The sequence below is a fragment of the Quercus lobata genome, chromosome 9 (assembly GCF_001633185.2).
Source record: "Quercus lobata isolate SW786 chromosome 9, ValleyOak3.0 Primary Assembly, whole genome shotgun sequence".
In the NCBI taxonomy this organism is placed as follows: Eukaryota; Viridiplantae; Streptophyta; class Magnoliopsida; order Fagales; family Fagaceae; genus Quercus; species Quercus lobata.
In genome coordinates this window covers 12,715,485-12,728,568 of record NC_044912.1, presented here as the reverse complement: position 1 = coordinate 12,728,568, position 13,084 = coordinate 12,715,485, and positions in this window count along the sequence as shown.

Here is a 13,084-nt window from a genome sequence, read left to right as displayed (position 1 = left end):
ACAACAAGTTTTGGACAGAACCAAGGCCTTGTATGGTCCTCGGACTCAAGCCTCTGGGAAAACCAACAACTTGGACGAAAAACTATAAGTTTTGGACAGAACCAAGGTCTTGTATGGTCCTCGGACTCAAGCCTCTGGGGAAACCAACTACTTAGAAGCAAAACTACAAGTTTTGGACAGAACCAAGGCCTTGTATGGTCCTCGGACTCAAGCCTCTGGGGAAACCAACTACTTAGAAGCAAAACTACAAGTTTTGGACAGAACCAAGGCCTGGTATGGTCCTCGGACTCAAGCCTCTGGGGAAACCAACTACTTAGAAGCAAAACTACAAGTTTTGGACAGAACCAAGGCCTTGTATGGTCCTCAAACTCAAGCTTCTGGGGAAACCAACTACTTAGAAGCAAAAACTACAAGTTTTGGATAGAACCAAGGCCTTGTATGGTCCTCGGACTCAAGCCTCTGGGGAAACCAACTACTTAGAAGCAAAACTACAAGTTTTGGACAGAACCAAGACCTTGTATGGTCCTCGAACTCAAGCCTCTGGGGAAACCAACTACTTAGAAGCAAAACTACAAGTTTTGGATAGAACCAAGGCCTTGTATGGTCCTAGGACTCAAGCCTCTAGGGAAACCAACTACTTAGAAGCAAAACTACAAGTTTTGGACAGAACCAAGGCCTTGTATGGTCCTCAGACTCAAGCCTCTGGGGAAACCAACTACTTAGAAGCAAAACTACAAGTTTTTGACAGAACCAAGGCCTTGTATGGTCCTCGAACTCAAGCCTCTGGGGAAACCAACTACTTAGAAGCAAAACTACAAGTTTTGGACAGAACCAAGGTCTTGTATGGTCCTCGGACCCAAACCTCTGGGGAAACCAACTACTTAAAGGGAAAAATTGCAGGGTTTAGACTTAGCCTGGACGGTATATGGCCCTAAGAGTCTACCCCAGATAAGGGCTATCCACTGATAATTGGGTCAATTCCTAGGTTGACCGAGATCCGTAGCTTGCCCTCGGATCCTCGATACCAAGGGAGATAGTGCAATTGTTACAGGGCCAGGTGTTATTGAAACACGGCCAAAGCCCCTTACTGCTCGGCAGCCCCCTCGGAGGGTGTATTTAGTATTTATCGTTCTCGGACGATCGTCGCGCCTGCGTTATGGGGCATTGAACCGTCATCTCAGTCAGTTTTCTGAGTTTAACTTATTGGGAATTATTGTTATTATACTTGATAATACTTGATAATGCCGATAAATTCAGATTGGTAAGGTTTTGTTTCAAAATTTCCTGCTCTAAATATCACTAAAGGAAAATACATACATAGCACACCCGTTCACAAAGTAATTGCGGCCGAAAGGAAAGGTAATCAGAAAGAAATAAACTCATCTTTTATTAAGACAAAGAAATAGTACAGTTTACAATGAAAAGCTAGAATAAGCTTATACTAAAGCTATCTACGTAAGCAAAAAGAAAAGATACAAGAGAATGAAGAGAAAGCCGAAGAAGAAGTGCAGAGGAGAGGTTGGCTGCTGTTCCAAGATGTTGTCTAAGGAAACTATTCCTTAACACCTCTACATGCCCATGACTCAGGCAGCCAAAGAACCCCACTTGGGGCCTACACCGTTGAAGAAAAGGTGCAGGGAACCTGACCCCAGGCTAGCACCGTTTGAAGAAAAGGTGCAGAGAGCTGGAAGTGGAGGAGCCTCTGTATAACCATGCCTGCGATAGAGCAGATGGTGCTGATGGTGGAAAACCTTACTTCTGACGCGTCAAGAATCTGACGCGACCAGTACCTGCTTCGAATTTTGGCTGAAAGATGTAGAGATATCATCCCCATCTTACCAAAATGGAAGATCATCTTGAGTCTGTGTCTACCTTGCCTAGACCACATCACCTTGAGCCTCGGAGGGACCCGGCGCCTCTGTGGCGGGTGTAGTTCCTTCACCCCTATACGTGCCTTAAGCATATTACACTAAGGGTGGGAAGCACGAAGTATAGAGACAGTAAGTATAGTTGAAGGATTGCGGTTGTGAAGAAAACTGAAGGGTTTGAAAGTAAGAAGAATAACCTCCTGTCCTACTTATTTAAAGGGAAAAGAGGAGATATTTAATTTACGCAGAGTTCCAAGGAATGCTACAGACAAGGAATAGTTGGCTCAAGTTCCAACGCCATTCGTGACCGTAGGATCTGAAGATCCTCGTGAAGGCGCACCTCGAGTGTAGGGGTGTCAAAGGACTCCGCGTGGGGGGATAAAGGAATGCCTCTTGATTTGGCACGTCCCCCGTGTAAGTGGAAAAATGCAAATATTAATGGAATGTAGAATCAAAGTAGGCTATGATGTAAGCCCAACATTATCAAAACCCTCCTCCCCAACTAAAAGTCGGGCAGCAGGCTTTTGAGGGGCTATTATGGGGCCAAAGAAATTGCGGCCCTGGCCCAGGCCCAATTTATCTTAGGGTCCACGACCCAAGCCGAGGAGAGCCATTGCCGAGGACGACCTCCTGCTCGGCACTTCACTAAATGCCCAAAGAAAGGAACGAATCAAGCGTAGGGACAGGGCAAGGAAAAAAGCCACCAACACAATAATATGGAATTCGGCGTCTGACAAGCCCATACTCAAACCCATGCCCATGCGCTTTTTCCAGCAACTCCCAACCACTCTAGGTATGGGTCGACTGGACAGGACTGCTCCCCAAAAAGGAAAAATTAACACGTGGACGCAAAAAGGAGAATGGAACACCAGTATAAAAGGAGAAGAAGACAAGGAAAGGGGGGACTCTCTGGCGAATGGAGGGCTTGGTCTATGAAGCCAAGCCCGCCCATGTAGTATTTCCCGTAGGAACTACGACTAAACCACACACCTATACCTAAGGTCATACCTTTCAAGCCCACTCTCTACAAATTCATTGTTAAAGGTCCTTTGGGCCAGAATTGCTCACTCGCTAGGCTTGGGCCCCAAAATCTGCCCTTACAGTATCTATTTGTGGATTTGTCAAAAATCACGTACGATAAAAAAAAAATTGAATAAAGTTATAGTCTTAGTTTACAACCAAGTATGTTACCAAATTTTGTCCAAAACTTAATTATGTTGAGCCTAAAAAAATTTAGGGTGGTCACAAATATCTTCTAAGGATTAAAAAATCATAAATTTTAAAAATTTATATATAATATAAAAAATTTCAGGTCAAGGTGGTCTTGTGACCACCTTGAACTGAATGTAGAGCCGCCAGTGATTCAAATCATATTCAAGTGCAGTTGTATAGCGGTAGGCCCCAGAAGGCTGCCTCTCTTTGAAGGTCTTCTTCTGGGCTTCAATTCTTGAACTTTGATTTATCGGCCACAATCTTGGTGAATAAATTCATGTAAATACTTTGCTAGGCCTCATCTATATATACTATACACTGAAACCTTTGAATATTATTTGACTTTTTTTAGAGTTCCTACATTTTTACACATCAGTATTATTAATATATATATATATATATATATTTCTAACCCAAAAATTTCATCTAAAAGAAAAAAAAAGTTAAAACCAAAATTTTTTCCACAATTCTGAAAAACAAACCCGATAACCTCCCAAGTTGCAACTTGAAAATCTTCTCTGCCCTTCTCGTTCCCTTAATACCCAACTCTAAAAATCAATCCAGTTTTGTACTCTCAGCCTTTAGAACTTGATAGTTCTCTAATATCATAGTCTTCATCTCCAACCTCTCTCTCCTTCACGCACAACTGTCTCTCTATTTGTGTTGAGTTTTTCTCTCTCCCATGGCAAACCCAAATACAGACCTCATGGCTACAAACCCATACCCAAACACAGATCTCAGTGAGGCACAGCTGTCTCTCTCTTTGTGTTGAGTTTTTCTCTCTCCCATGGTAAACCCAAATACAGACCCCATGGCTACAAACCCATGCCTAAACACAAATCTCAGGTTGTGAAGAAGCTATTAGTCACAGATTTCACTCAATGTTTTACACCGATATATCATACTCTCTTGACTAGGTCATCATAAGAAAATACTGCGAAATCATTCTGAAGTGAGAGAAGGAGGGAAGGTGCACTACAACTAACATAATAGCCAGCTGAAAGCCGCTAGTTAGTATATAATTTGGAATCTACATCGTAATCATATACAAACTGTATAACTTCTAGGCTCTACATTCTAAGAGCTAAGCATAGCATAGCATAGCATTTATTGTTGCTACTTTTTTGTTAAGCTAGACCAGTGACCGTGTCATTATTTTCTTTCCATCATTTAATATAAATATATAAATATATATATATATATATATATATATATTAATGTATGCTATAAATTTTGCTACTCAATCATTAAGCCAAATCATCCACTTATTTTCTACATTTTCTTTTTGACTTCAAACTTTTCTTCTTTCTTATCCAAAAAAAAAAAAAAACTTTTCTTCTCTTTATTCTATAAAAAAAAATTTAAAAAAAAATACTTTTTTTTTTCCCCTGTTAGTCCACATCTACTATTACACTTCTTACAACATTTCTCCTCCCTCTTTGCCTCTTTATTTCCACTACTACTCTCTACTTTACTGATACACTTTTTTCACCATTCTTTTTCTTATATTTAGACACTTTTTCTTCTCATTTTATTTTGTATAAATTTAATATCATTTTTTCCATTCAATCCATATTTTTCCCACACAAAAACTATGAGTACTCTCTCTCTCTCTCTCTCTCTCTCATTACTTTCTTTTGGTGGATTTTTTGTTCTTTCTTATAACTCTAATTAAGGTCGATGGTTTTTTTTTTTTTTTTTTTAATATGTCTTTTGTATGTGTTTTTTTAATTTCCCATCACAAAGTCTCCTCTTTCCCTTTTATAGTTTTGGTTGAATTTTGGTTTATGTTAATATTTTGTTTTTTTTTTTTTTTCCTAGAAATAGGAATTTGAGTTTATATCAAAACACAATCTACGTGGATATAAATTTAAATATGCCTACCAATTGTTTAAGTAATAAATTATAATAAAGTCTATCTTTTATTTCTTTGGTTTCATTTTAATTTTGATTAAGATAACATTGTAATTTTATGATGAGTTTTTATTATCATGATAATCTCCCTATTCCTTAAGACTAAAGAGATGAAAATTTTGAATAATAAATTTGAAATTTATAAAGTTTAGTTGTATATTAGGAAAATGTATCACACTACAACAAAAGTTAGAAGAATATGGCTCACTTTGAAAAAAATATTAATCGAACACAAAAAAAAAAATAGAATGATATATTTGTAGAGATAAAGAGATAAAAAATACTTGCAAAAATCTTTTTTATTTTATAAAAAGAATACTTTAAGTAATTATTACTTTTTATATATTACACCTAATTACATAATATATTAATTTATATATACCCACGCATCGCGTGGTTTTGCAGATGGTATATATATAAGTAGAGAGCTCATGCAAGAGAAAGCATAATGTTTTGCCATGTGGTGCTTTCTTTGGGATTTCCTTTATTTAGACTTATACCTCAAGAAAGATTGCATTTACATCAAAGTATTAGTACATTGAATTAGCTTTTTTTTTTTCTTTTTTTTTTTTTTTGAGAAGAAATACATTGAATTAGCGAATGGAGTAAATATATATACTCATTATATATAGTTATGCATCAATTATTTATATTATAGGAATTTAAATTATTATTTTTATAAATATTATATAAGAAAATATTTTTATTTATAATAATGTTAATAATTGATTTATAATATGACATTTTTTTTCTTGTTTAGTCGCTTTGACAATAATTGACACAATAGCCATAAAGAATTAAATATTTGTGAACTCACTAAAAATTAGTCATAACCATTTGGATTTCCTAACTTCATTTAGTGACATTATACATACATACATACATACATACATATATATATATATATATATGGAACCCAAATTGTAGTATATACTCTATGTGATTGAGAAGATTACTAATATGATAAATACATATATATATATATATATATATATTGTAAGGACGCGATTCGTGGCGGACCGTAACAGTGTCGGGTTCGCACGTGAAAAGGCCCCTAACAACATCATTTGTAGAGCGTGGGTTTGGAAGGCTAGGCCTTGATCGATAGGCGGTGGGTTTTTCGCGGTGTTCGTACCAGTTTAAGTTTTCCTACACCCCTGGAGTCTTTCTCCTGGAGGTGGGCTGGGAGGCTCTGGTTTTTGGCCATTTTTCCCAACCCCTTCTTTAGGTTACTTATTTTTCCTTTTATACTCGCCTGCGTCCACTGTCCTTCGCCCACGTATGGGGTCAACCTTTCCAAAATTGATACTTGTCCCATCAGCCCATATTCAAAGTCGTTGGGGGTGGTTGTAAAAGCCTAAGACTGCGGATCTGTCAGGTTCAGAGCATTGAATGGCAGTGAGAGCAGCTTTCCCTGGATATTTTAGATCTTTCGCCCTGATTTCGGTCCTATACCGTTTTTACCCTTCCTTCAGGGGGGGGACTTTGGGTCTGCCGAGGACTGAGCCGTCCTCGGCGATATCCACAGGCTATTTTGTCGAGCTTGGGCCATAGCCCTCCTCGGCTTGGGCCTTCGGATTTTCCCCAGGTAGATGGGCCTGGCCCGTAAATCATTTGGGCCCCACAATAGCCCCTCAAAACCCGGCTGTCCAACCTCTTGGTTGGAAAGGGGGGTTTTGGTGATGCCAAACCTCTTCCTATGGCCCAATCAATTTGGCCTTTTAATAATGCTGGCGGCTCCTCATCTGTCCAAGAAACGCGCCGGTCTATGAGGCAGCCTTTTGATTTCGCGCTTGATGCGCTCTTATCGTTTGGGTATGCCAAAACGTGCTTTTAATGACCACTATTTACGAGACTGCTTTAATTCGGCGGTTTGTTTTGATGGGGTGGAGAAACGGAACCGGCATGTTCGTGTTGGCAGATTCCTTTGGATATCTGAACCTATTAAATGTCTCCCGCTCCACCCTCAGTATAAGAAGGAAAGGCGGAGGTTATTGTTTTTGTAAAGAATTCCTTCTCATCTTTCTGAGATTTGAAATATTTGGCCTCCTCGAGGGTTCATTTTACCCACTGGTCCACAAACTAAATCGTGATACACTTTATCATAACAACGAGTGATGCAGGAGCCAAACCCCTCCCATAGACGCCATGTTCCAATAAAGCTCCTTATGGCTCGATCGGGACAGGGATAGCGAAGACTCAAAATCAACCTCACCCTTCTTTCAATCAAAATCCGAAGCAGGGACTCGTCACGTCAAACTTTCGGCGTGACTGAGTCGAGAACACCCATCATCAGTACCCACCGCTCTCCTATGAGCATACCTAGTATGGCTCCAGTGTGTTGGGAGTCAGGATCGAGGCCGGGACTAAGCGTCTCTACTTCTTCCTCTCTTCCTTCACTGGGGCTATTCTCCATCTCCCTTTCTTAGTCTTCCCAACACCAGTTCTATCCTGGTGCTTTCATTTCTCCCTCTTTTGCTCCTTTTTCTTTCTTTTCATCTCTTCTCTCTTCTTCTCCTCCTTCTTTACTCATGTCCTCCATCTTCTTCATTCATCTCTTCCATCTTCTTCATTGATTTCTTCCTTACTATTTCCCTCTCCGCCATTTCTTCCCAAAGAAGGTTCTTATCATTATATGAGCAGTATCGAGGCAAAGATTGGAGAGACTTTGAAAACGAGTTTAGAAGACGCCTGGGAGTTTAGTTATCTGTACTACGGATGTAACTATCGCTTAGGCAGTTCGCATTTTGTATAGGCTCGTTCGAGCCCTTCTTTGTACATTGTAATAATTTTTCGTATTAATAAAAATCGTTGTTATTTTATTTCGCATGTTTTGTCTCTATGCTTTTTTTTTCTTTTGGATCTACAAACGCTGCTCGGCATATTAATATAGCATCTAAATCAATGACGACTAAGACCAAAAGATTTGATAATAAAAAGACGTCGCCATAACTTTAATAGAAATGCTTGACATAATAGGGCCGATCAGTGAAGAGTAATACTTACCCCATGCTAGCCGAGGAGAGAAACGAAGGCTTGATGTCATGTAAGGAATAACCATTTGAAGATATAGCGCCCACCAAATGAGCGGCCTTTTTATATGACTTAGTGCTGGGGCTTTCCACCCCCTTCCTTACACCTTTATTGGCCTTAACATTTTATGGTGTTTAAGCCGTGGATGAAGTGACCTGACATTTTTACCAAGTAACCCATCTTACGGGATTCAAACCTTTTCTTATCCAAGTATTTGGTTTCCCCATTGGTTTGGGTCCGAGGACCATACAGGGCCTTGGTTCTGTCTAAAACTTGTAATTTTTATAATTTTTTGTACTTGGTTTCCCCATAGGCTTGGGTCCGAGGACCATACAAGGCCTTGGTTCTGTCCAAAACTTGTAATTTTTATAATTTTTTGTACTTGGTTTTCCCATAGGCTTAGGTCCGAGGACCATACAAGGCCTTGGTTCTGTCCCTGGGCCCATATGCTAAATGGGCCTGGGCCGCGAATTTACTGGGCCCACAAATTAAGAGGTGTTTCCATAACCTTTGATCACGCGGTACCTTTTGGCGTCCCAGTGTTCGAGGTGCACCCTCTCGAGACTCCTTTATCCTCAGGGTTGCAGACGACGTTGGAAATCGAGCCAGAGACATTTTGTCTGTAGCGTTCCTTGGGACGCTGCGCGAATTAAATGCCATCGGTTTACTTCTGGGTATAAATGGGATAGGGGATCACTTTACTTGCACATGAACTCTCCCGTTCCCTTCAGAACTATATTTTTTCCATATCTGCGATCTCTCTTTCTAGTGCCACTGCCCCAAAGCAAGATGTTTGAGGCTTGGATAGGGATGAAAGGTCTCCGCGTGCTTCAGAGGCACCGAATCCTCAAGGTGATATGGTATGGACAAGGATGGCACAGATTCAAGCCAGTCCTCCGCCTTGACAGGAGGAAGATGGTATTCCTCCTTCTTTTAGTCAAAATCCGAAACAGGTTCTGGTCATGCCAGATTTTTGGTATGTCAGAAAAAGGAATTTCCGCCATCAGCGCCGTCTGCCTTGTAGTAGGCAAATTTTTGCGGGGGCTTCCCAACTTCCGGCTCCCTACACCTTTTCTGTAGATGGTGTTAGCCTGAGGTCAGGTTTCCTGCACCTTTTCTGTACCGGTGCAGGCCCCAAGTTGGGTTCTTTTGCTGCCTGAGTTATGGGCGTGCAAAAGCATGGAGGGGGAATTAGGTCTCGAGGCAGTAGCCAACCTCTCCTCTGAACTGCCTCCTCGGCTTTATCTTTACTCTCTTGTATTCTTCGTTACTTACGTAGTTAGCTTCGATGTAGGCTTTGTTTCAGCTTTCCATTGTACACTGTACTGTTTCTTTGTCTTAATAAAATATGTGTTTATTTCTCTATACATATCTTTCTTCTCCATAACCACTACTTTATGCATGAATATTAAATATGAGTTTGCCCTTAATGATATTCTAGGCAGAGAAAGGCCTTAACACAGATTCCTACTAGTTTAGACTTACAAATATTATCAAACATAACAAGATTAGTCATCAAATAAATTAAACTCTTGGAACTAACCGGGATAACGGCTGAGTGCTACGCGATGCATACAAGAGCGATGTCCGAGTACGACAAACTCTAAGTAATTCGTCCGAGAGGGTAGCCGAGTAGCGAGGGGCTTTGGTTGTGCTTCTGGATAATATGTTACGCCGTATCGCATCAACCCCTTTGATATTGGGGGATCAGAGGGTGAACCGAGGAATCCGCGCAATCAAGGTATTAACCCATCTGTTAACGCGGAGCTCTCTTCGGATGAATTTTGAGGTTTATGTGCCATAGTTTTTTTTTTTAAAATAGTTGGTTCCCCATCCAGGTAGTTGGTTTCCCCAGAGGCTTGAGTCCGTAAACCATGCAATTCCTTGGTTCTGTCCAAAACCTAGTTTTCCTCATCCAGGTAGTTGGTTTCCCCAGAGGCTTGAGTCCGAGGACTATGCAATGTCTTGGTTCTGTCCAAAACCTAGTTTTCCACATCCAGGTAGTTGGTTTCCCCAGAGGCTTGAGTTCGAGGACTATGCAATGCCTTGGTTCTGTCCAAAACCTAGTTTTCCATATCCAGGTAGTTGGTTTCCCCAGAGGCTTGAGTCCGAGGACTATGCAATGCCTTGGTTCTGTCCAGAACCTAGTTTTCCACATCCAGGTAGTTGGTTTCCCCAGAGGCTTGAGTCCGTAAACCATGCAATTCCTTGGTTCTGTCCAAAACCTAGTTTTCCACATCCAGGTAGTTGGTTTCCCCAGAGGCTTGAGTCCGAGGACTATGCAATGCCTTGGTTCTGTCCAGAACCTAGTTTTCCACATCCAGGTAGTTGGTTTCCCCAGAGGCTTGAGTCCGTAGACCATGCAATGCCTTGGTTCTGTCCAGAACCTAGTTTTCCACATCCAGGTAGTTGGTTTCCCCAGAGGTTTGAGTCCGTAGACCATGCAATGCCTTGGTTCTGTCCAGAACCTAGTTTTCCACATCCAGGTAGTTGGTTTCCCCAGAGGCTTGAGTCCGTAGACCATGCAATGCCTTGGTTCTGTCCAAAACCTAGTTTTCCACATCCAGGTAGTTGGTTTCCCCAGAGGCTTGAGTCCGTAGACCATGCAATGCCTTGGTTCTGTCCAGAACCTAGTTTTCCACATCCAGGTAGTTGGTTTCCCCAGAGGCTTGAGTCCGAGGACTATGCAATGCCTTGGTTCTGTCCAAAAACCTAGTTTTCTCTTTGTGTGGGATCTTGGCTTTAGGGGAGTTAGCTCCGCAGCCAAGCCCCTAGAGTTTATCCATACGGTTAACGTTACCACGCGCCTAGTTTGCTCTTTACTGGGGACCTTGGCTTTAAGGGAGTTAGCTCCTCAACCAAGCCCCTAGTCAAGAAACGTAGTCCGTAACAGAACTTTGTACTAGAACTCTATAACCAACGGTTAGATATAACGAAGAAACTCTATCGACCCACTTCCTATACCAACACACAAGCCTTCCCCACAGACGGCGCCAATTGTAAGGACGCGATTCGTGGCGGACCGTAACAGTGTCGGGTTCGCACGTGAAAAGGCCCCTAACAACATCATTTGTAGAGCGTGGGTTTGGAAGGCTAGGCCTTGATCGATAGGCGGTGGGTTTTTCGCGGTGTTCGTACCAGTTTAAGTTTTCCTACACCCCTGGAGTCTTTCTCCTGGAGGTGGGCTGGGAGGCTCTGGTTTTTGGCCATTTTTCCCAACCCCTTCTTTAGGTTACTTATTTTTCCTTTTATACTCGCCTGCGTCCACTGTCCTTCGCCCACGTATGGGGTCAACCTTTCCAAAATTGATACTTGTCCTATCAGCCCATATTCAAAGTCGTTGGGGGTGGTTGTAAAAGCCTAAGACTGCGGATCTGTCAGGTTCAGAGCATTGAATGGCAGTGAGAGCAGCTTTCCCTGGATATTTTAGATCTTTCGCCCTGATTTCGGTCCTATACCGTTTTTACCCTTCCTTCAAGGGGGGGGGGACTTTGGGTCTGCCGAGGACTGAGCCGTCCTCGGCGATATCCACAGGCTATTTTGTCGAGCTTGGGCCATAGCCCTCCTCGGCTTGGGCCTTCGGATTTTCCCCAGGTAGATGAGCCTAGCCCGTAAATCATTTGGGCCCCACATATATATATATATTTCTATATTAATTATTCTAAGTGGTACATTAATTAATTAAGTATAATGAAATTTTAATGTTAGTTTACTAAGATTTATATGAGAAACAATTGATTAGAAATATGGTATTCTCGCTAAAATGTTCTTAATTTTGTAACCGTGGAAACAATTACCAAAAAAAGAAAAATAAATAAATTTAATAACACACAATTAAGAATGTAAAAAAAAAAAAAAAATTGTTGAAGAATATTTTTATTTTTATTTATCAAAATGATATTTGCATTTTTTAGTAAGCATGAAACAAGTCTATTTATATTAGTCACAATATCATGCAATTTTCATAATTTTAAACTCATATAGTATGATTAAATCAATACGCTAGTCTTATTGTCTTTCTATTTTGTTTATAAAATAGAATACTACATATTAAAATTTTTTTACAAGAAAAAATATTGAAATATTGGAGAAAACTAACGAAATTCTCCGCGCATTGCATCGTAAGCTAATCAAAGCTATACAAATTGTGGTTGAATTACAGAATGATTTAGAGGGCTTTCTGTATACTACACTAGATATATTTGCTGAACAATTAGGCAAGGACAATCTGATGGAGACTAACTATCAAGAATACCAAGTTCTTAGACTCTTGTACAACAATCATTACTACGAAGGAACTGCAAGTTTTGAAGGAACTGCATGTTTTTTAGTTCTCAATACTGGGAACATGAGAACATGAAAATGCTAAAGTACATGATGAAGCTATTGTAATGGGCATTAAGGCGATGAAGGTGCATGCGTCTGTGAAAAACTATAAGAAGTACTCCACACCTTTATGCGAATTTAAGCTGAGTTTGTAGAAGACTATGAGAAGTACTCCACACATTTATGCGACATAAGGTGAGACCGTTATGCAAATTCAAGAAGTCACATCTACACCTTTATGCAAATTATACCTTTATGCAAATTATTCGGGTTAGCTGTAGAGAGGATATAAGGTTCAAAGCATAGATCTAACCATAAAAGAAATATCATAAAAAACAAGTATACCAATACAGAAAAATATCATTAAAAAAAAAAAAAAAGTGTATCAATACAGAAAAACAAGGTTATTTGGACAGGATTGGTGAGAAGATTTGGTGATTGGATCGTAGGATCAGCACAAGGGCCTCCGCTTAGTAGCTTAGCTACCTTAGTTTCCCTTCCTTGCTGTATTCCTCCTTACCATATTCCTTTTCTTATTAAAAGTCTTATTCTTTATGTCTCTAGTTTTGACTATTAGGAGTTTTGACCCACTTCCAAGTGAATGATACAAATAAATATATTTTGATACAAATTAATGAAATTACTAATAAAATACAAAGTACCAAATTAAAAATACACATATACCAAGTTCTAAGTGAATACAATTCTCCAATTTTGATTCTTTTTACAAA